Genomic DNA, 24,861 nt, shown 5'->3' with positions numbered 1-24,861 from the left:
CCCTCTTCAATGCTGACTCTCAGAAAACTGTTATCTCAGGTTGAATCAATATCTTTTTCCTTACAATTTCCCGTCATTGATAATGAGAGCCCCCCAAAAGAGAGAAGACTAAATCCTCAGTCTCCTTATCTGTAAAGTGGGAATAACAAGTTAATATGTGAGGTTTTAAGTGAAATAATATTCATGTGAGGCTGAGGGACAATTCTCAACATACAGTAAGCAATCAATATGTGCTTACTTAGTATTAATAAGAATATGTTGCATTCCAGCAACCTTAAATCAATGTTTTATGGCTTTGTCCAACAGACGACTGACAAGCTGTTGGACGAACCCCTTTGAGCAGAGCAGCACAAGCGTACTGGGAGAGGTAAGCACGGACTCCAGTTACAGCTGCAGCCACCCAGCACTATGGGGCGGGGGTAGTTTGCACAAACTCTTACATGTTTCTTGAGCATTTAGTTGTCATTAATGATTAAAGACAGGTGTTCTTTCGTCAAAGCTCATGAAATATAAATCTTCAAAGATTGATGCAAATTAGATTTCAAGTACAACACTCTCACTAGAAATTATTTTAAAATTATAGCCTTAGCTCCTCTGCACATCAAAAGGGCATGATCTTAATCTATCTGATTACACCAAAAGTGTTGTTTAAAAGAAATTAAGATGAAGCCATCCTAAATAAGCTCTCAGTATCATCTGCACAAAGCCCCACCCAAGAGTCTCATTTCTCACATACACATAGGTGTTCAGGTAGCTTAACCTGGGTCTTTGTTTCTTATAACACGGGGGTAGGAAGAGTTGTGGATAGATTTATGTAGCAAATATAAACTTAGGGTATTTGCTGTGAAGGAATACTAGAAATACTCAAATTGATATATAGTCCTACCAGCAAGAAGCTCAGTCTTTCCATTTACAACAGCATTAAAAATAAAATGAGAGATATATTTAACAAAATTTTACAAGATTTGTACATTGAACATTTAGAAGTATCACCAAAATAAAATTTAAAAGATCTACATATATGGAAGGCATACCATGTTCATGGAATGGAAGACAATATTGTTAAAAATGTTAAGACTCCCCAAATTGATTTACAAATTCAGTGGAATCCCTATCAAAATTCCAGGTGACTTCTATACAAAAATTGAAAAACTTATCCCAAAATTCATATGGAAGTGCAAGGAGCCTAGGTCAGCCAAAACAATCTTGAGAAAGTAGAGCAAAGTTGGAGGACTCACTTTAAAGGATACTAAAAAGTTATAGTAATAAGTCAGTATGGTACTGGCATAAGTTTGGATAAATAAATCTATGAGACACAATAAAAACCCAGGGGGAAATAATTTACATTTACAGTCAGTTTTCCACAAGGGTGCCAACAACACTCCATTGAAAGAATAGTCTATTCAACAAATGGTGCAGGGACAGCTGGCTATCTACAGGCAAAAGAATGAATCTGGAAACTGGCCCCCATATTTTATATAACAAATGAAAATTAATTCAAAATGGATCACAGACAGAAACCTAAAAACTAAACCTATAAACTTTCTAAAAGAAGACACAGTATAAATCTTTGTGGTCCTAGGACATGCTTTGGTTTGATAGATACAATACGAAGACCACAAGTAATAGAAGAAAAAAGCAGATAAACTGGACTTCATCAAAATTAAAACCTTTTTGTTGCAAAGGACATCATCAAGAAAGTGAAATGACAGGGGAAGGGGGTATCTCAAGTGATAGAGTGCATGCTTAGCAAGAAAAATAAAATAAATAAATACATCTAATTACCTCCCCTGTTAAGAAATTGTTTTAATGTTTAAAAAAAACTAAAGTGAAAGGACAATCTGCAGAATAGGAGAAAAATTTTGCAAAGCATGTATCTAATAAGAGACTCGTATTCAGGATATATAACAAATGCTTACAACTGAATAATACAAATACAATCGACCCAATTTTTAAAGTTGCCAAAGATTTAAATAAATACACAAATGGCCGATAAGCATATGAAAAGAAGCTCAGTATTACTAGCAAAATCAAAATCAAAATGAGATCTCATTTTACACTCACTAGGACGGTTATAATCAAATCACGGACAATAACAAGTGTCGTTCAGGAGGCAGAGATACCTCATATGTGGGCAGTGGAAAGGCACAATGGTGCAGCTTCTATGGAGAAGTCTGGTGTTTCCTCAAAACTTTAGAGTTATATGGCTCAGCAATACCACTCCTACATGTAGATTTATCCCTCAGTATCCTCGTGGGGTTGGTTTCAGGAACCCCCCACCATGGATTCCATAATCCAAGGATGTTCAAGTTTACAATCAGCCATCTGGATTCATGAAGTGGAAACTACAGATATGGCGGGCCAACTGTACAGCCAACAGAATGAAAACATATTCTCACAAAAACTTGCACATCAATATTCATAGCAGTATCATTCAGAGTAGCCAAAAGTTACTAACAATATCCATCCATCAATGAATGGATAAACAAAATTACCAAGAATAGGCCCACAAACTTTTGGTCATTGAATCTTTGACAAAGGAGGTGAGAACACACAATGGAGTAAAGACAGCCTCTTCAGCAAATGGTGTAGGGAAAACTGGACAGCTGCATGTAAATCAATGAAGTTAGACTACTCCCTCACTGCATACACAAAAATAAATTCAAAATGGCTTTAAGACTTAAACATGTAGACAAGACGCTATAAACCTCTTAGAAGAAAACATAGGCAAAACATCTGACATACATCTAAGCAATGTTCTCCTAGAGCAGTCTACTCAAGCAATAGAAAAACAAACAAAAATATACAAGTGGGATCTAATTAAACTTACGAGCTTTTGGACAGCAAAGGAAACAGTAAGCAAAACAAAAAGACAACCTATAGAATGGGAGAAAATATTTGCAATAAATGAGACTAACAAGGGCTTAATTCCCAGAATATATAAAGAGCTTTTACACTTCATAAGAAAGAAAAACAAACAATTCAATCCAAAAATGGGCAGAAGACCTAAAGAAAAATTTCTCCAATGGAGACATACAAATAGCCAATAGGCACATGAAAAAATGCTCAATATCATTATCAGAGAAATGCAAATCAAAACAACAAACAAATATCACATCTCACCAGTCAGAATAGCCATCATTCAGAAGTTCACAAACAATAAATGCTGGCGAGGCTGTGGAGAATAGGGAACCCTCATACACTGTGGTGGGAATGCAGTTTGGTGGAGCCATTGTGGAAAACTGTAGACAGGTTCCTCAAAAGACAAAAAATTGACCTCCCATATGACCCAGCAATCCCACTGCTGGGCATATATACAGAAGGAACCGTAATTCAAAAACACACCTACACCCCAATATTCACAGCAGCAATATTTACATTAATAAGACATGGAAACAACCTAAATGTCCACTGACAGATGACTGGATAAACAGGTTGTAGTATATTTGTACAATAGACTACTATTCACCCATAAAAAATAATAAAATAATGCCAATTTTAGCAACATGGATGTCCCTGGAGAATGTCATTCTATGTGAAGTAACCCACAAAGAGAAAGAAAAATACCATATGAGATCGCTCATATGTGGAATCTAAAAACAACAACAACAACAACAAAAAAAAACAAACAAAAAGATAAACTTATCTACAGAACAGAAACAAACACAGAGTCATAGAAACTAAACAATGGTTACCAGATGGGAGAGGGTGTGGGAAGGAATAAATTGGGAGTTCAAGATTTGCAGATACTGAGTATGTAAAGAACAAACAGCAAGTTTATACTGTATAGCACAGGAGAATATATTTAATACCTTATAGTAACACGTTGAAAAAGAATACGAAAATTAATACAGGTATGTTCCTATATCAGTGAAGTGTTGTGCTGTACACAAGAAACTGATGCAACATTATAAACTGACTAGAATTCAATGAAAATATTTTTAAATAGACAAAAAACGGAAAAAGAAAGAAAAAGGACATTATCAAACCAAAGGAATAATGTACTGATTGAGGCTACAACATGGATGAACCTTGAAAGTTTATACTAAAATAAGCCAGACACAAAAGTGCAAATAGTGCCCTTTTAGGTGAACTGTATCTTAGCGTTTATTTTACTATTCTAGTAAATTTTCCGGAGGTTTGAAGTCTATCAAAGTCAAAATAAAATGTATGATTCATTAAAAACATAAAATGATTCCTCACAGGAGGGCTTTAATTATTAAATGCAGAAATGCATGTAAAGCTCCTGGAACAACACTTTGCACGTCCACATACTGTCACTGCTGTCACTGCCATTAAGAGGGTGGTGCCAGCGCTGATGAGGGCTGCCTCCCGTTGCTCCCCTGCAGACAGGAGTGAGGGTCTGGGCTCTGACAGGAAGGGTGACCATGAACATGGGTTAGAGAGAGCCATGCCCCAGACTCTGCATTACCCTACTTTCTTACACAAACTGCTCCATGTAACATAAACACGCTTCAGGGATGTATCTTACAACACAGGGAATATAGCCAATGTTTTACAATAACTATAAATGGAGCATAAGAATAAAAATTGTGCAACTATTGTACACCTGAAACTTATATCAAACTGTAAATCAGCTATATCTTTATAAAAAATTAAAAAAATAATTTAAAAATGTTATCACTTTAGTATTCAATTTGGTTTTTAAGTAACTTCTAAACAGCTTAGAATGTATAAAACATTTAAGTGTGATAAGTTTGTTTACATATTTATTTTCTTTCAGCCTCCTGCTAAAAGAGAAGTTAAACAATATTTTAAACACAGATTAACAACCATAACAACAAAAATACAAAAGTGAGAGTGAAGGAGATTCAATACTTAAATGAAACCAGGGGGAGGTAAAGTCATAAAAACGAATGCCATGAATTCAGTGCAAGTGTTAAAGGCCGACTAGGAATTCAGCTGTAAGATTCTTGGCAGCCAAAGCAAAAAGAAAAAGATGATGGGGCGGGTGGTAGAGCGTGTGCTTAGCGTGCACGGGGTCCTGGGTTCAAGCGCCAGGACCTCCACTAACAGATAAATACATCTAATTTCCTACCCCCCAAAAGAGCCTCAAAGAAAAGAAAAAGAGAAATTTCTTTCCTAAGAAAACCTGATATTAAATTTAGATTAAATACTTGAAAAAAAAAAGAAAAATAGAAAAAGATGAGTGACACAAACAATAATGCCCATGAGATAAATCTGCGGTGGCTGCTGGCACGCCCCATGACCCACGTGGGAAAATTTGAAACATCTTTCTCACTACTCAGAGCCATCCTCAGACCACCCCAGCCCTCACCCTGTTAAATGCAGGAGCACAGGCAGGGCCGGGCCTTTGCTCTCTCTGTGTCATCACAGTGAGACAGGATGGAAGGGGGCAGAGCACAGCCATTCTAGGAAGGCCACAGCAATTAACATCAAAATGGTGAAGGTTTCAACACCCAATAGGCCTTGAGGCTCAGGATGAAGAGATTTAAATTCTAGCAGAGCTTGAGCTTCATTATACATCCATTGTAATAGTAACATGGTTAATAACACGCCCCAAGGCACCATAGCTATCACAAAGCTTGCCACAAAAGGTCAAAGGGTGGGAAATGGCCAACTCCCAGGGAATCCCAGCCCTTTTGCCCTTAGGCTGCTCATTCTACTTATTAGCATATGAAACAACCAAACCCAAGAAACGCAGCAACACAGCTCCACCTCGCGGTCAACACTCTCACCCTCTTCGGAGAAGACCCACACTCTTGTCTGTGGAGTGTGTACCTACTTTTAATTTTAGCACCCAACCCCCACACCTCGTGGCCTGTCTCTTGCCTTTCAATGTGTCTCTGTGAATAAATCTACCTTTACTCAACAGTGGCTTGCTCTTGAATTCTTTCCTGCATGAAGCCAAGGACCCACGTCTGGTGGGGCACATTCCAGGGGCTCAACCAAAGCCTGGCACACAGCCCTTCTCATGCCCCACATCTGTTTTCTTGTATCAACAGGACTGGGATGTGAAGGGAGGTCTGAGGCCCCAGCTAAGGGACAGAAGCAGCCCCCAGGGCTCGAATTGGCGGGCAGCCTTTCCCCCAGCAGGGGCCCTGGGTTCGGCCCCATTCTCTGTGTTTCCCTGTTGTGCTGACTCCCCAGCCAGAGAGCGGTTCTCCTAGGCCTTTCCCCACAAAACCCTTCTCTCCAAAATACAAGCACATCATGTCACAGTCCTCTTATTCAACCAGGAAGTTTTCAGCCCACTTTTTCCTTCCCTAGTAAAGAATCTATCTGTCCTCCCTCCCAACCCACCACTTCTTTCTTTGTGAGAACTCTGTACTCCCCACACACCATCCTGAAGGCAGGTGCCATGCTGGCTGGGACCAAGATGTTTCAGTCTCACACAGCCTGAGTCATTTCACTTTCCTCTTTCTACCTTAAAAAGCCTTTCCTGAGTCTCCCACCCCTCTGATTCTGAACTTCACAAAATGCTGAGATTACAGTCACTATGTGCATACATCCCAGGTTTTGACTAGGTTTCCTTCACAAGATCTTCATTAAGGAGCTGCATCAAGAAGTTTAAAGAGGCTTTTCTTACATCTGAGCGGAGGAGCCTGCATAAAACTTAAATGGCTTTGAAGAGAGAGTTAACCAGGTACAGAGAGGTCACAGGTCTTGGTCAATAGTGACACGAGGCAAAATGTTCTTCATATGATCAGAGTGGCTTCTGAACACAGGGTCGGCAGGGAGGAGGTGTCAGGCTGTGAGTGCTATGAGTGACACTGGGTACGCTACCCTAGCTGGGGAAGTATTGGATTTTGTTCTAGTTTTCCAAACAATTTCTTACTACCTTTTTCCCTTATTGTCACATACCATTTCCTACGGATTAAGAAAATCAATGTCAGTCATTTGGGCCACTTGGGAGAAGCTACACGATGCCATTCACATGGCTGGGATATAACAGCCACACCAGTCTAGGTTGAAAGACCAGTGGGGGTATTTCCAAGGTAATCACGGGCATGCAGCAAACTCCCCAGCTTCAATGACCTCATCTCAAAGGTGAGGCCAATAAAACTATCAAGCAAAGTGCATGATGATTATGGGCGACATCTGTTTACTAGGTAAGTGCCCGTGACAGCTGCAGCTGAATGGGGAGTGAGTAAGTTTAACAAGGCCCTGTCTACCTGGCCACACGCGCCCTGCCTTCCTGCCTTGGTGCAGCAGCAGAGCTTGTATAGCTGAGATGAACGCCCCCAGAGCAGCCCCGACGGGAAAGCTCCCAGCTCTGCACGACGAGACGTGATTCTTTCCTTCTCAGAGCTGATCGCAGTTTGCAGTCGTTTGTTTTTACATTTATCCCTTTAGTACCTGCTTCTCCTCCAGAGTTTTTGCTTAAGCAGCACAGGTCCAGGTTTGTGTTGCTCCCTGCTGGATATTCTGGACTGGGAGAAAGGCGACCACACGTCTGGCTCTGGGGCTGAACGGAGAGGGCAGAAGGCCCAGGGGCCCATGCTGAACCGAGGCCCCTGCACCCAAAATTATGGTCTGACTTTGGGAAAATTACACAGTCTTCTTTACCCTGAGATTCCTCATCTGTCCATGAAAATAACTGCCCATGGCACGTAGAGTTTCAAGGATTAAAGGAAATCACCCAATTCACAACCTATTCAAGGGACTACCAGTGTGTCCTCAACAGGCACATGCTACCTTTATGGCTGTGACACACGCTAAGCGGGGTGGGCGGACACAGTGAACACTGCTAATTGCCTGTTTGTTAAGTGTTTCATGTGTGTTATAATATTGTTTACAACTTACAACAATCCCAGGAAGAAACGAATATTATAATGCACATTTCACAGATTCACCAACAGTTTAAGGGAGGTTACACTCTTGTCCAAGGCCCAAAGGTGAGGACATGGTGATTTAACCCTGAATCTGAGCCCAGGCCTGGGCTACACCTCTCTCCAATCCACCTGACCACTTGCCTATGAAATCCACCTCTCCAATACACAAGTTTGAACAGGCCAGCTCTTAAAATGCAATGTGTGCCACCGTTTGTCAATGTTGGTTAATTACCATAAACTGTTCTCAGAAAGCGCTACAGAAAAGACAGGTGGACCCACATCCCTGATAACAAAGAAGTGGAATTCTGCCTTGCATTCTCCTGTAATGTGCAGAAACCCTTCCCTACACCACCAAATTCAAATGTTTGCTTCATCCGTGTTTGTTTGCACACGGAATATTAAAGTAGAAGGTACCTGCAGTAATTCCATCTCGGTTCCTTTCCAAGTTTCCAGATTATCCACAATCAGTCTGTGAATGAAAATACTACAATGTGAATGAAAATACTACAACCATGTCAGTAAACAAAGAATGCTGAAACCAAGTCATCAGAGGCTGCCGCCACCCCACAGCGAGGACAGGCCTGAAGCCCAGCCTTTACAGCCACACATAATGGTGCCCTCTGAACAGACTGAGAATAAGAAGACAGGATAATTGCCCTAGATTGATAGGTGCTTGTCTAAAGAATGAATCTAGTCAGCCCAAATGGTACATAGAAAAGCACTAAATACTTTAACTTGAGATACCTGGCTTTCTTTAGATAACAAGCAATTTTTTATTGTTCCAACTACCTGGTCTTTGTTATAAAGCTCCTATATATACTAGATCCACCCCAACCTCTTCGGAGCAGTCCCTCAGAGCTATCTGAGATGCTGTCATCCCGGCTCGAGTCCTCCCGCCAAATAAAACATAACTCTTATCTGTTAGACTGCACATATATTTCAGTCAACAGTTTAGGACACCATGAAGGGACCTAGAGAAGACTTCTCTCCACCTCAACTCTCCGAGTAACCGGAGCCTTGGTACCAGCAGTGGCCCTTTGTGCCCATACCCTCCTCGGGGAGTCCAGATGAATTTGGATGAGTCTCTCCTGGTTCTCGGATCTCCCATATTCGTTGATAATCCTGAGTTTTATTAGGTGGTGTATCCAGGTACCTGGCCCTCCAGTTGAAAGATACTGGGGAGAATTACCCACCCAGTGGAGACATACTGGGTGGGGCCTGGTTGAAAGATAACGGGAAATACCCACCTTGAGGAGACGTCCGAGGTGTGGCTGGTTGTAAGACACCTAGAAAATACCCAATGGAGACGTCCCGAGTAGGTCCATGTTGAAAGACACTGGGGTCAGGACTGAGTGTTTAGTTAAGAGGCTGGTCTAATGCTTTCATCAATTTGGTTAACTCCATTGAATTTTTCAGGATAAAAGTAAAATTTTTATGAGGAACATTTCAACTCCAAAAATGGGACCCTCCTCCTGGCTGGTAACAGCTTTCTCGGATGACTGAGAAACTTGCAGGAGTGGTAGAGTCAAAGACTTCATGCCATAGAGTTGTCCCTGCGGGAAAACCTACTAACAATTTTATTCTGACAACTCTTCCTTAGAATGGGGAGTAGAACTTACAAAAAAAAAAAAAAAAAAGAAAAGGCAAAAAAGAAAAAGAAATTACAGATTGCCAGCCTCCAACTGCTACCCCAGCCAGGTTTATATACATACAAAACTTACAACTTTAATTAGGAATTAAAAAAATACTCACTCTTAAAGTATCTAACCAGGCCTCATAAAAACATTTTTTGGAATTATGAACTTATAAAAACCAAAACCCCTTTAGGGGGAACTTGGATTTCTCTTCCTGTGTCCTTGAAATGAAAACGTTTTATCTTTCTCTGGTTGTTTTATGTGTGTGTATGTATGTATATATGTGTTTCCTTTTTTTTTTTAAAGGAAAACTTGGACTCTGCCATGCAAAAGGTACAAGTATTGTATACATATGGTGGCCACGCAAATAAACTGGGATTCTCAACTATCCTTTGTACCAATTTTCAGGCATTTTGCCATCTTAAACTTTGCTGCATCAGCCTGAACCACAAATGCCTTTACCTTTTGGAGAGTAAATTTTGTACTTTATTTAGGCAACACCCCCACTCTCATGTGGAAAAACCTCTTCATTTTATTGCTTTAAAATCAGTATGTGTGTGTATAAATATATATATATATATATATATATATATATATATATATATATATATATATATAAGAGCCGTATAATGGATCCCTTAATTTGGAAAAACTTTTAAATTGGTGAAAGTTGAAAGAGCTCTCATTATAAACAGCCGTTTTATTGGTACCTAATAAAATCAAGTTTATACGTAGACAATATATCTAATGGTTAATTTAAGAACTTAGTTAAAAAAACTGGTTTAAAAAGCTACATTTGTGTATTACCTTTCCCATCAATGGTTCTAGAGTTGCTAATAAAATCTTAGAATAATTAATGTTAATTAGGTTGAATAATTGGAAAAAGGAATGTAAAAATGTTAATTTTTTTCTTAACGGAAAAAATAAAAAGATAAGGAGCTTATCCCAAATGGGTATATATTTTTAGATGGTTATTTTGAATGAGATGAATAAAATGGACATTTTTGGATTTAGATACAAGGTTTTGATACTACACTATGTAAAGTTAAAAAAAAAAAAGTCCAAAGAGATCACCTACAGCCCCCCAACATTAAAGTTTAAACAAGTCCATTTTATTTACCCCAGTTTAAAATTTATGTATTTATAGGACTAGAAATATATATATATATATTTTGTATATAGATATATATATATATTTTGTGTATATATATATATATATATATATATATATATATATATATATAGACTGAGATATTTGATCAATGATTGGGGCAACAGGCCAATTAATCAAATTAAAAGTTGAGAAGGGCCTACATCCTTTGGCTCAAACTTGGGGATCCCAGAGACTTTTCTATAAAATTAGATACAGTGAAAAAAAAAAAAAGAAAAGAAAAGAAGAAAAAGTCCTGTGGCACTTCTAGAAATAAAAATTATTGATTAAACTTTATAAATATTAAAATTAAATGTATAAGAGTTAATAAATTTGAGATAAAAGTTTGTAAAATTGGTATGTTTAAATGGGCTTCATATAAACTTTTTGCTTAATTATGTTGTGGGATAGATATGTTTCAATGGAAAAAAGCTTCCCTTCTTGCTGTTATAAGGCTGGGCACATTTCTGTCCCTCAGAAAATATTAATTGAACAAACTAAAGGAAACCAATAGAGTTACATGAGCCGTCCTATATAACATAAAACTAAAAACTAATAATCAGTGGCTAATAAAAAAATATAATAAGAGGTTTACCCTGGGTTTAACTTATAACCCAAGGAAAAGAGACCTTACTAAATGCCTTATGCAAGCTTTGGAAGACATGATAAAGTAAACCTTAAAGTTTTAAAACATGGAATTCTTTGTTTATAGCTCTTCTCATTGATAAAAAAAAGCCACATAAGGAGATACAATTGGGCTGAGGTGACAAAGCAGTTCTCTGGGGAACTGGAAGTGTCTGTCATTGTCTTGCAGATCATAAATGTAAATTCAGCAAACAGTGACCTAGGACTGAGCCTAATTAGCTCAATGAGATAAAACTTAAGGCCAAAGAAATTTTTGGCATTTTAGAACTCAGAACCCTGACGGGTCCTTCAGAATTTGTCAAGAAATTTTTAATGTCTTTTTCATAAATAGTAAGCCTTAGTGATTTGAGCAAGCAAATTCAGCTTACTCCAACTATTATTATACCTATCTCATTAGTAAATTTTAAAGTGAAGATATGACATCTCTACCTTGTGTCTGTTTATAAGCCTGCATACACATTATAGATATGAGATATTTCTACTGCTAAAAATGAAAAAAATCAAAGTCAAAGAGCTCTGCTTAATTGATGTAAAAATAAGAGCTTACAAATTAAGTATTTTTTAAATAAAAACTGACTATTTTGACCTTCAGGTTCACGTGAACTGAAAAATATTCAATATTAAGATAATACTTGGTACTGTTTAGTTTAAGTATGTTCTAATTCATATAGACATATTTAAAGTCATCAATATTAAGTATAATACCTTTACTGTACCTAGGTTTAATGAAAGTCAAATAAGATCCTGTTATATCTGTTGTAGGTTTGTCAAAAAAATAGTAATGCGGTGTGATAAAATTTTAAGTAAATTAAATGCAAATGAGATGAGAGTTTTGGGTAAATTTTTTAAAATATATATTTAAAATGTATGCTTAAGATAATCGCTAACTGTTTGGTAGCTAAATTCTAGAGTTGTGCTAAATTAAGTTAAATGATAGGATTTTATTTAATAGCTATGCCACTTTGAGATAAAATAAGATTGAAATATGAATTACTTAACATATGACTTCCTCTTAGAGAGAAATTAAAGGTGTTTAGAAATATTAATAAATGCTTGGTGCCACTCTGAAATAGTCTGTCTTATTAAGGGAAAGACCTCACTAACCTAGGAAGGTAAGATAAATGTGTAAAGGGAGATATAAGGAATTATATTTTGTTAATGAAAAATAGTGACTTTGTCCTGAAGCTGGTTACTTCTGAATGTAAGAAAAAATAAGGGATACACTAATACGAATATACAAATCTGAGGAAGGCTTGTGGAAGAGGAACCCTGAGGAAAGAGTTTTGTATGTGGTCGGAATTGGCTAAGTTTAGAATCAATTTGGGCTAAGTAAATGAATCTTAGTAGTAAGCTGGTACAAGACTAGATTTGGTTTTCTCTCTGTTAAGAGGACAAAATTTTCTTAAAATATTAATCAGCCTTCAGTAACAAATTGTAAAGCTTCTTATGTGACTTAAGTGATCTGTTGTGCCTTTACCTTTGAAATACTTTCTTGTTAATGAGTAAGTACTACTTTACAGTGATCTATACATTTATCTGACCAAGTGTTTTGAAAACTTTTAACAAGATCCCCAAATATCAATTTCTCATTAAAATTCTTTAGTCTCCAGTTAAATTTGGGATGCTACAAAGGGTCCCTGAAACATCTCAAAGAGAGATTTTAAAGTAGTAAGTTTCATTTGGCATGTTAAATAACATGGGAAGTATTGTCAAATGAATAATATATCTTCCCAGGTTACATTGTATGAGACAATATTATTAATTTAGGTGTTCTAGAAATTATATGGACTCCCTAAAATTCTGGTATATCTGAAATGTTACCAGTCACAATTTTGGTTATTGTGACCAGGTTTCTTTATAGATTACAGTGTAACGTTGTTTAACCATGCTGTTAAATCTGTTGTCATTTATAGGCAGGTAATCTTTTTCTTCTGATGATTTTGCAAAATACACTCTCTTCAAGGAGATTTACTGATTTCTAATAAATTTCAAACTATAGCACTGAAATAAACTGGGTAAGAAATTTTAAAGGTCTAATGAAAACTCTGATTAAAAGAATTAATTATGTGGGACTGAGTAAACTGATGAATATGGTTATAATTTTTGATTTTGTCTGAAATACTACTGGCTTTTAACCTTTTTCCCAGAAATAAAGAAACTATTCTCCTTAAACTAGTTATGATTCACAGCAATTTGATAAAATATACCTATGTAAGCAGACTTAGAAGTGTTATCTTTTCTCTCTATCTGATCCCTCAAGAGACTAAAAACTTTTAGGTCCCCAGTGGCTCTATCAGATAAATTAAGAAGATCGTCTCTTAGCAGATATAGGAACCTCAAGGTATTTTAAGGACTTCAAATAGAAAAGAATTTACCTAAATCTGTAAGGCAGAAATCTATGACAAGCCCTTGATGGGGATTTCCTGGCCATAGAAAACCTTATTAACATTCTAGCTTAAAAGTCCTTATTAAAAGTTCCAACATAGCCAATTTAAAAGAGCCTATATGATCAAATAATTAGACATAACTTGTAAACAAATTCACCTTGATTTGACTATATTTGATAAAAATGAGGGAACTTTAGAGAGAAAAAGGTTATATTTTAGTGGATATTATATTCTAGTTCTGTTAATTGATGTCTATATTTACTTCCCAGATCATTCCTTGCTGTTATGTCACATTGCTGTACAGTTTAACTGAATTATGAAAAGGATACACTAGCTTTGTTTCTGAAGCTGAGTAATCTATCCTTGGGTAAAGTTTCAATGCCGCATGACCTGCAGCCAGGGGATTATACCTACTGGAACAGGCATGACTAAAAGAACTGTTTCCAACCTGAATGGAAGGACTCTTTATCAGGTACTCTTAACTAGACCATACAAAGCAAAGCTGAAGGAAACGTAGTTTCCGATTCATTTCCTATCAGAGACAGCCCCTGTAGTCACTGTCCTATAGAGCACTGCTCACCTTAAAACAATGCCCAAATGGAGAAAAAACTACCAGGCCAGGATGAGAAGGAGACGAGATCAGGGGTAGACAGCTGTCCCAAGACACCGGACCAGGCCTGTATACCAATTACTTTTACAATTTCTCCTACCTTTGATTATGAACTTCTCCAATTGTTAAGTTTATGGTAATTTACCTATGTCTAGTACTTCTGTGTTACCTTGGTGGGTTTCCCTACTCCAAGGCTCTAACTAGATAGCCCTCAGAAACTTTACTTTAAAAAGAAATTATAGTTCTGTTTAGGCCACAGTTGATATTACAAGTTGTGTGACCTCACCTGGCCAATTAATACCTGCTTGGAGCCTCACCATAAATATGAAATTTCTCATAAGATAACTCAAACTCAATCACAAACAGAAGCAAAATTTTAACCCCAAAATATAATTTCTTGACTATTAAATTCTTAATCGTGACTTTATTAACGTTACTAGCTCTATTATTTATATCCTGTCTATTTTGTAAGATTGTTTTCTCTTACATTTCCTAATGTGTAACTAGGCCTACAACAAGATTGATGATGGCAAAACACATTGAAGAAATACATAAAATTTATAACCCTGCATAAAATAATTATAACAGTGTGATTCTATTTATGGGAATGAGCAACAAAAGGTAAACATTTCCTGGATCATAATAGTCTACTAAGATAGGCTATCCAGAGAACTTTTAGTAGCAACCGGGCCTGATAAAAAACCTAACACCTTGAATGGCAGGTCAGAAGATTCTTCAACCTGAAGTAGGAATAAGCCTTCATAGCACCCTGGGACAAAATTAGTCATGAAATGTCTCTCAATATATTGGTCGATTTTAGGACCAAGGGGGAGCACTGTGAATGAAAATGCTACAATGTGAATGAAAATACTGCAACCATGTCAGTAAACAAAGAATGCTGAAACCAAGTCATCAGCAGCTGCTGCCACCCCCCAGCAAGGACAGGCCTGCAGCTCACCCTAGGCAGCCACTCAGAATGGTGCCCTCTGAGAGGACTCAGAATAAGAAAGGACAGAATACTGGCCCTAGGTAGTTAGGTACTTGTAAAAGGAATGAATTCAATGAGCCAAAATGTTTGCTTCCTTCCATACATAGAAAAGCACTTAATTCTTGAATTTGAGATGCCTGGATTTCTTTAGATAACAAACAATCTTTTATTGTTCCAACTCCCTGGTCTTTGTTGTAAAGTTCCTATATAGTCCTAGCTCCTCCCCTACTTCTTGTGAGCAGTCCCTCAGACAGATTTGAAGGCTGTCATCCCGCCTCGAGTCCTCCCGCCAAAAAAAGCATAACCCTAAACTTTCAGGCTACACATTTCTTTACATCGACAAATTCCAGAATAGACACAGCTCATGAATTCTGTAATGGAACACACTGGATCAGGAACCAAAATCGTGTTCTAGTCCACAAAAACTACGGCTCCCTCTTTCTTCCTGTCATTATACAATCCCACCAGAACTCATTAATTTGCTGTCTGCTCACTTGGCAACCAAACTCAGAGAAGAGTCACCTCAGCAGAGCGCCCTGCTCGGGAGAAGCCCCCGCAGAAGCAGGGCTGCCTGCCTGCCCTCCCGCACGCTCTGCTGACCCCTAGTGTCCTCCGTGGAGACCAGGCCAACAGAACTGCTCCAACAGCTGCAAACTCCCACACATTAAATAAAAGCATTTTATTTTATACTATATGTTACGTATATACCCATCTCTGAAAACAGCTTTGCCAGAAGCCCAAATCTTCAACATTAATCTGCAAAGGCAATTCTGGTCCCCAAGGGAAAGAAAGTTTTAAGACGATGCTAAGGCCTCCAAAGACCTCTCCAGGACCGTCAACCAAACTGCCTGCAGGTCTGCAGCTGCAGGCGGTTACATGTCTGATTTTAAAGCAACCGCTTCCTATCCTCGGGGGCTGCAATGTCCCTCTATGCCCTCCCATCTCAGGGTAAGAGCAGCCGCTGCAGAACCTTGCAGGGCAGCACTGACAGGACTGGACACAGAGGATCAGAGCTAAACTAAGCCTTCTGATGACACAAGCTCGTCACTGTGTCACTTCACAGATGAAGATATATATAGAGAGAGGTGGGGTGATATTGCTCAAAGTCACACAGCTAGTAAGTGGCATAGTCTGTAACTCTGCTCCTCCCTCCGGCATGACGCCCCAGCTGGGACGCCCTCAGGGTTCTCTCGTGCCTTCCTGATCAGTCCTTTCCTGTCACTCATAACCCACCACAGTGTCTGACCCTAGTCTGCCTTTTCAGCCTCTTCTCCCTCTTGTTCCTCAGGAAAAAGCCTGCTCGGGCCACTGTATGACTTCTGGCTTCCCAAACCCTCCGTGCTCAGGCTGGACTTGCCTGTGCATCCGGCCACTTGCTCAGAGTCTCTTCATCCCCTGCAGGAAGATGTTTCCACTCTAAGCAGGAACACCCCCTCAGGGGAGCCCTCTTCTTGCCCTCAGCATGGCAGGTGTCCGAGGCCACATCCCGAGCTGCCCCATTAGGACTGCGGGTGCCCAGGTCTGCTAGTCAGACCAGCAGCCTCAGACCCAGGGATTATGCCTGGGTCACCCTGCAAAACTACTGCCCGCCTCACAGCACCCAGCCAGCAGCTCACCTGGAAGTCACAGTAAGTGCCCCACCCAATCCAGAAGCCTCTTCATTTGCCAGCACCGGTGATGACTGGTCTCCAAACTTTGGTCAGTTTTGCATAAAAGAGCAGCTTCCAGTGTGAACCGGGGGGTTTTCGCTTCTGCTCCCATCCTTACTGGAAACGTCAAGAGAAACCAAATGTTCTTTTCTCAACACTTTTCTGATGACACCCTCCCACCCACAATACTCACATCCTCAAGAGTTTTGGGTCCACGTGATTTTGTTTCCCTTATGCTTAGTGGCTCAAAACACTGCGGGATTTTTTCTTTTTTGAGGGTATTTGTACTCAGTTTCTCGGCTTTAATCTGTTTTTGTCTCTCTCTTCAGTGTCCCTAGCATTTGCCACGTCTTACTCCCTTCAGCAGCCTCCCTCCCAACATCTAGCCTAGGAAATCAGCTGTGATGAGGGGCGCGGGGTCAGTCACAGAAGATGCAACTAAGGCACAGAGAGGCTACATAATTTGCCCAAGAAGATCAGCTTCAGCTCCCAACAGTGTGTGTCACGTCCCTCTATTTAACTCTTATGCTAAGCAAGCAAACTTTTTGTATATTATGGTTATAAACAGATGAGATATCAAAATACATACAAGGACACACATCAACTCTAAGATGTTCATTAACTCGACTATTTTGTTTCTATTTATTTTATTTCTATTAAAAAATATTTAAGAACCCCTGCAGTCAATATAGCAAAATGTTACTGGGTTTTAATCCAGAATATAGAGGTGATAAGTGTGTCATTACTCATAGTTATTTGTATGTTCACGAGGCAAAATAATTTGAAGGTCTCTGTCCCCTTCCCCTACTCACTACTGGCTCTCACCAGAGCTCCCAGACCACACATCGAACAGCCTTTCACTTTACCCAGAGCTGAACTCATCAGTTTTCCCCCAGAGCTCCCTCTGCAGCTTTCTCTCCTCAGAGCACAGCAGGACCATCATTTACCAGATTAATCCACACAGAAACCTGGGCCTTACTGCATCCTACCTTCACAGACAACATTCATCCTTTCCTTTCAACCATCTAAACATGCCTTCAATCTGTTCGCTTTTACCCACTGACCGTCCCACCACTCAAGAGGAAGCCACCAACACTACCCATCTGGACTCACGAGTCCCCAGGTGGCCCCACAGCCGCTCTCCCATAGTTGAGACAAATGGGATTGTGTCACTCGCGCACTTTTAGGACTCTTTTCAAACCCACTTTTCTTAGAAGAAACTCCAAGTTCTTCACCTGGTGAAGGTCTTTGCCATGAAAGTGTCAGCTTAGGGAGGGCAGGACACGCCCTCTCCCCTCGGACCCGCCCTCTGGCAGAGCATCAGCTTCGGAAGTCCTGCTGAGCTACACCTGCCTGTATTCTAAACCTGGTCTTGAGTTCTTAGCTAACTGCTTCACTTATCTATACAAATCCAAGGAAGATTAGAAAGATTTTAGATGTTGAGCTAGACTATTGATTTGGGGATTTTGCACTAGCAACCTGCAATTACATGTTCTAATCTTACTGTCTTCTAAAAACCACACCCAGATTTAAGTAGTACTTGTGGAATGTCTTTGGAGTAAAAGGGACTGTACTTTTACAGACTTTGTGATTTATATCATGAACAACCCGCACAGGGTCACAAATGGAACTGCCTCACAAGTGACAGAAGACAGATGAGAGGCATATAGCAACAGGTCACAAAGATGGTAAGAGCAAAGTTGATTATCCAACCCCTCAAAAAATTACTCAAAGAACCGAAAACTCTGAATTTTGAAAGTAAAATTTTATCATATAAAGAAATAAAATAAATAATCTTCTTCATCATGGTTTTAAGATTTGACTTCAGAATTTTTAGCAGGCCATACTGAATCCTAGCACAGAAAAATCAGATAGAATAGTGGTGAGTAAGTTTCAGAAAAACTTCAGTAATTTCTCCACTTGTAAGTGGACCTACACTCACCTGTCGAAGGTGAATGTATATCACATTCTGGAGAAATTTGGAAGCTTCCAGGCTCTGCTTCTGAATGGCAAGGACACGGACAGCTTGGAAGCATGCTTCTAACTGAGTCACGGGCATTCTTACACTACAGGGGTAAACGGAGACTCTCAGTCAATAGCAGAGATGTTCCTGTCGTGTCTCACAAGCCGTGCCTCAGGGACTCAGTGCCCTGCAGCAGCCCGGCCCCAGGCGAGGACCCGCAGCGTGGCCCACCCAAGCAGGAGGGGCACTGTGCTTGAGAAAGCCCATCCCCGATGGGCGCAAGAGGGGCTGGTGTGGTTGTGTGAACCTATAAATGCTCACAGAAATACACCTGCATACATTCAAGTGATACAATTAACATTAGCAGACTTTTTATCAGAATTTCAATTGTCAGTGGAAATTTTACCATTCCTTTCCGCTTGTCCCCTGCACTCTGAGACAGGCTTAGGCTCTCTCACACCTGCAGCTCTGATGTAATAGGTGTGAAGTCATTGTACTTTGCTGCAAGTGTCCTCGCTCCCCGTGTCGCTGTAAATGTCCTCCCTAACACACTCAGATGTCTTCCTTGATCTCTCCCTGAGTTTCTTGCTCCTGTTCCTCAGATCCAAAGATAAAGGACAAGTGAAGACACATGACCAGAAAAGGCACTGTGGACTTGACCAAAGTCCTCTGTGACCCCCTAGGTGAGTGCTGCCCACCCCTTAATTTCGATTCTCAAGTTTATGCCCAGGGTGACATCCAGACAGGAAAGGGTCCTGGGTAATTAAAGGCTGTGTGTCTTGGACGCGGGGACAGGTGCAGGAGATGGTTCTGGAAACGGGCCCCTTCCCACCCCTGCATCTCTCTCAGGAGGCCCCGCTGTCAAGCCCCCAGGCTCCCTCATCTTCTGTCCTTCTCTTCTACTCTACTCCAAGCCCTTTTCTCTTCCTTTATTCCCTAATTATCCCCAGCTGGAGTGATTTTTTTAATCACAGTATCTGAAAAAATTTCCTGCAGCTGAAAAAGAGGTCTCCAGAGGTCATTGCCCATATGCTGGTTCCTGAAGAGACCCCATGGTTAGGGTGACCCTCACCAACACTCAAGGGGCATTAGGCATGTTGCAGGGTCGACCACCCCCAACAAGAGTTTGCTGTGACCCCAGGGCCCGCAAAGCATCTCTGATCACAAAAATGTATTTGGACCACTTACCCGTTATTAAGAAGCAAAAATAAAAAACTGCCCATGTTTCTAAATAAAATTATTTATGAGGTGGAAAAAGAAATTTAATAGAAAAGAACAAATTTGACTCCATATTAGATGTGTTCCTTTGTCTTTAAACCTGTGCCCTGTTTTCTAGGCTCAGACTTGCTAGCTCTACACATTTTGTAAAAGAAAGTTGCCTTTAGCCTGAAATATCCAGAACAGCCTATTCTCCGGGCTCTGATCTTTAAGGATGTTAGCTCTTCTGCATTTATGTAGAGATGACACGTTGCAAAATAGAGAGTAAACGTTTTTTTTTTAATTGGAGGTTTTACAGAGGCACCACGATTTGACCTACATGGATAGCTGCAAGAACAAAGGATTCCAAGGACAAACAATTCGTACAGCAAGAAGTTTTCAACAACCAACCACACCCCCGCCCCTTTTTAGTATAAAAGGAGACTGAATTCTGACTTGGGGAAAGGATTCTCCAGGATATCAGTATACCATCTTCTGAGTCTGCCAGCTTTTCAAATAAAGTCACTATTCTTTGCTCCAACACCTCATTTCCTGATTTATTGGCCTGTCATGCCGCAAGCAGAACGAGTTTGGACTTGGTAACAAAATGACTGCTTTGGTGGTTGTATGTCTCCACTGTTTCCTCATTTCCAATATGTCACAACCTATCAATTTTATATGCTGTTTAACAACACAACCAAAAAACCTATTATAGGGAATTGATTCTACAGAAATAAAGTTACTTCTACTCCTTCAAAACTTTTTTCTTTTCTATTTTCTATTGTTTTGCTTATTGAAAAGAAAATATAAGTGAAATCCTTTTATTTCACGTATTTTTGTTACAGCTACATATTTCATATACTACAGAAATATTTAAATTGCATTAAAAATTGTTCATATATTAGTATAAAGATATATACACAATCAATGTGGATTAGGAAAGGAATGGATATTTACTAAAAATCCACTGCACATCCAGTTTTTTACAAGCATATCCTGGAATATAAACTCTATTATCCAGGGGTCCCCCACCCCCTTTCTCACTGCCGAGTGCCTTAGTAATCAACAACCAAAGCACCATAATAAAACCACGCAATCAGTATTTTAGGTATAAATGAGGGAATTAGCTCATTCAATTCTAAAACAAAAACCCTAAAATAAATACTGAACTTATTTAGAGACAAAGAAAATTATACACAAAAAAGTAGTTTCTTCCCCAAGGTCACTAAGCTAATAACTGGTAAAGACAAGATTTGAGCTCAACTGCCTGATTCTAAAAACTAAGGTGGAAATCACATTTGATTGTGGAGGGTCCAACATCACAGCCTATCACCCTATCTTTGTTCAGATCTAGCCTTAGACAGCCTGAGACAGCACCCCATTCCTATGGAACTCGAGGGCTAATGATAACACAAAGGATTTTATATCCAGTAGTTTGTTAGGTCTCATTTATGTAAAGTGTCAGCAGGTCAGCAGAAAAAACTCTGGGAAATATGAGTGGGTCCAGAGCTTTTTGCTGATTAGAAACTCTATTTATCAGGACAGAGTGACCTTCCAATGAGAGGCCACATGGATCTAAACTAAAGGCAGGTGAGCAATGAAAACTAGCAAGACCCTGGAACTCAAGCAAGAAGGATCCCTGCCATCCACTGCCCAGTTGCCTCTTCACCCGCGTGGACACGATGGCAGAAGATCCAGTTTCTTGTCCAAGCTACACTATCATGGATTCTCACCCATTAACAGTTACGACTCTATGCTGTCTTAAGTCCTTCCCAACTCAAATATGATGACACAAATATCTCAGCAGAATGTCTATATCTCCACTTCCTCTTTTCTATAAGGAGAATAATTCTATGGCAACAAAGCAGAAATCCAACTAAAAACACCATGCACGAAGCCGTGTGAAAATCTGCGTAAGACACTGCTCTCACGGTCAGTAAATGAAAACTCAGAATAAGTGGTTCTTCTCCCTCAGTAAGTGGGAGGTAGCCTGATTGTGTGTGTGTGCGTGCATGCGTGTGTGTGTAAATCAAATACAATGAATTCTGGAATGTGTAAAGATTTTCTTTATGTTACTCTCATTTCATGAGGATGAGACAACCTTTAAAGTAATTTGAATCTAGTGTTCTAAGAGAGTCTCAGGCTCTTTTGGTGGAGAAGGGGAAAGGGGAAAGAAAAGGAGGAAAGAAGTAAATGAAGCTAAGGAGTAAGAATACTGCTAGGGAAAGGCAAGACATTAATTTTGTTCCTACTTGCATCACACACAAATTAGGGACTGGCCTTCCCCCCGATGTCTTGTCGAGCACTGAGTTGCAGAAGAAGAGGCGACAGCTCATTTCTCACTGAGCTTGTGACTGTACATGGCATCTTATAGACACAAATCATTTACCCTGATCAAACACTCTAGCAGCAGGCCGTAATTCTCCTATTTTGAGACAAGAAAACAGGAGTTCAAAGCGGGTATATAACTTGACAAAAGTCAGAGGGCCAATAAACTAAAGAGGATGAATTCAAACTCAGATGTGAATGCAGAGTCTGCTCTTCTCACTCCCAGGACTGGAAAATCCTTAACACACAGCCTCCCCAGCTCCCCTGCATTGTTCCTGGCACCAAGCATTTCCCATAGCGATGGTCTCCAGTTCTCACAGACGCAGTGCTCTGTGCAGCCAATAACCTCCATCGGACCTTGTTCACCTACCTGCGTCACCCACCAGGCTTCACCATAAAAGCAGGAAAGCTGTCTTTCAAGTGCATACAAAGCCATCCCTGGTCTTACCTGGGCTCTTCTGAGGCCTCTCCAGCCTAAAGGCAGCCATGAACCTGCTCACAGTTTGCACATGAGCCACACTACCTCTCTCCATCTGTCTCCCCACCTGTACAACTTAGCTATGACCATTTTGATAATCTTGGAAACAAATTTTTTAAAACAGAAAAGAAAGGATTCTGGAACAAGAATACTTCCTTTAATACTTACAATTTTAAATGACAAGTTACAAAGTAAGTATTTACAAACCGAAAATGCCTTCCTAGGTGTCAGTTTAAACAGTTAAAAAATATAATAGCAAAAAATCTCACTTACAAAATTAACTAAAACATAAACAATGATCTGGACTAAACTCAAAAATAATGCCCATGTACTACATGGAGAAACTACAGAACTGTACTGAGGGGTAAAGTAAGAGCTGTGAATATAGAGACATCAACATATTGCATGGAGGAAAGCAGTTTTGTAAAGATGAATGTTCTGCTAAAGATAATTCAAAACTTCCTAAAAAATCCTATGAAAACCCTTATCTGTTTTTTTTTTTTGAACTTGAACAAAGTATTTTAGAATTCTTCAGTAATAATAAGGTCTTAATACTATCCAAGAAAATTTGTGATGGAAGAAAAGAATCAAAAAAAAAGTCACACTGTCAGATATTAAATAAATTTTTACAATATGTAAGATATGGTGTTGGAGTAAGAAAGTAAGATTGACAGAAATAAACCATGAGCTCAAAAAGAGACTCTAGTATACATAAATATTTTGTACACGAGGGATTTCAAATCAAATAGCAAAGTATGAATTCAATAATTGTCCTGGGACAATCAGAGAATCACCTGGAAAGAACAAATTCTATTCCTGTCATAATGACCACAAGAAAAATTACAGAAATTGATGTAAATATTAAAAAGTACTAATAACAGCAAATACAACCCTTTGCTAACATTAATTCAACTTCTCCTCATTATAACAAGTACCATTATCATCTCCAACTTAGAGATTAAGAAAACCTACAGAAGAGAGTTTTACCATTATAAGAAAGTATTTCTAAGAATAATGTCAAAGATAAAACCCATAAGGAAGTCATTTAATATCTTAAGAATATTTTGAGCCACAACAAAAATAAAAAACTTTCTGAACAAAATGAAAGGCAAGAAATGACAAGGAAAAGCTCTGTGATACATGCTGATGAAGTCAAGAAGTTAATTTTCATAACATACAAAGAGCTGTCACAAAGCAACAAGAAGCTCCCTCACTTAAATGTGTGCAAAGGACAAAAGGAATCATTCATTTTAAAAAAGTCAAATGGCTAATGAGTGAAAAATGCTTAATACCTCACTAGTCATCAAATGCAAACTAAAACAATGAAAAAGCACTTTTGCTTATCATAATGGCAAATATTTTTAAGATATTCTAGCTAGTGTCCATCTGTGTGAGAACAAACCATGAGCGATTTTTCGGAGGACCACACGTCAATGGATATGTAAACTCTGAAAAACGTACATACACACAGACTCAACTCCACTTCTGGGAATCTTTTCCTATAGGAAAAAATAAAATCAGTCCAAAAAAATTTACCCATCAGGGCATTTACACAGCAGTGTTTACAAAGGTGAGAAAAATAACTGAAGTGAAATCATATCCAGTGATATAGAATTGGTTACATAAGCAATTGTGCATCTTTTCATTCCCCAATGGAGAAGGAATTTCTAGAGTCACTTGAAAGGATTCTGTGATGAATATAAATGTCACATCCAGGGACTAAATTTCAAGAAGCCTTAACCAAAGAATACTCATACACGATCATAAGAATGTCTGTACAAGAAGGATGCCAGACAAACATCATTTCTGACAGTGGAAAATGGAGAAAACTTAACTGTCCACCATCAAGATAATGATGCGGTAAATCACAGCGAGCTGCAGGTGCTGAGGGAGCCTGCGTTTCACCGTGTTCCAGGGCCTTGTCCACATCACTCTTCCACCAAATGTGTCCGTGGACAAGAGACGACACCCGCACATCAGGAGACCCCTCCAATCTATCTGAAAGGACCGGGTGA

The 24,861-nt window shown here is 39.3% G+C and overlaps 1 protein-coding gene across 1 annotated transcript in view; it reads right to left on the bottom strand.

Annotated features, from left to right (window-relative positions):
* The window catches only part of LOC140696747 (trafficking protein particle complex subunit 9-like), a 40,539-nt gene that overhangs the window by 7,113 nt on the left and 8,565 nt on the right, over positions 1-24,861 (bottom strand). The window lies entirely within an intron of this gene.

The sequence above is a fragment of the Vicugna pacos genome, chromosome 6 (genome assembly GCF_048564905.1).
Source record: "Vicugna pacos chromosome 6, VicPac4, whole genome shotgun sequence".
NCBI lineage: Eukaryota > Metazoa > Chordata > Mammalia > Artiodactyla > Camelidae > Vicugna > Vicugna pacos.
The sequence above is the reverse complement of the archived record's forward strand: the minus strand, read 5'-3'. Positions and strand labels throughout refer to the sequence as shown.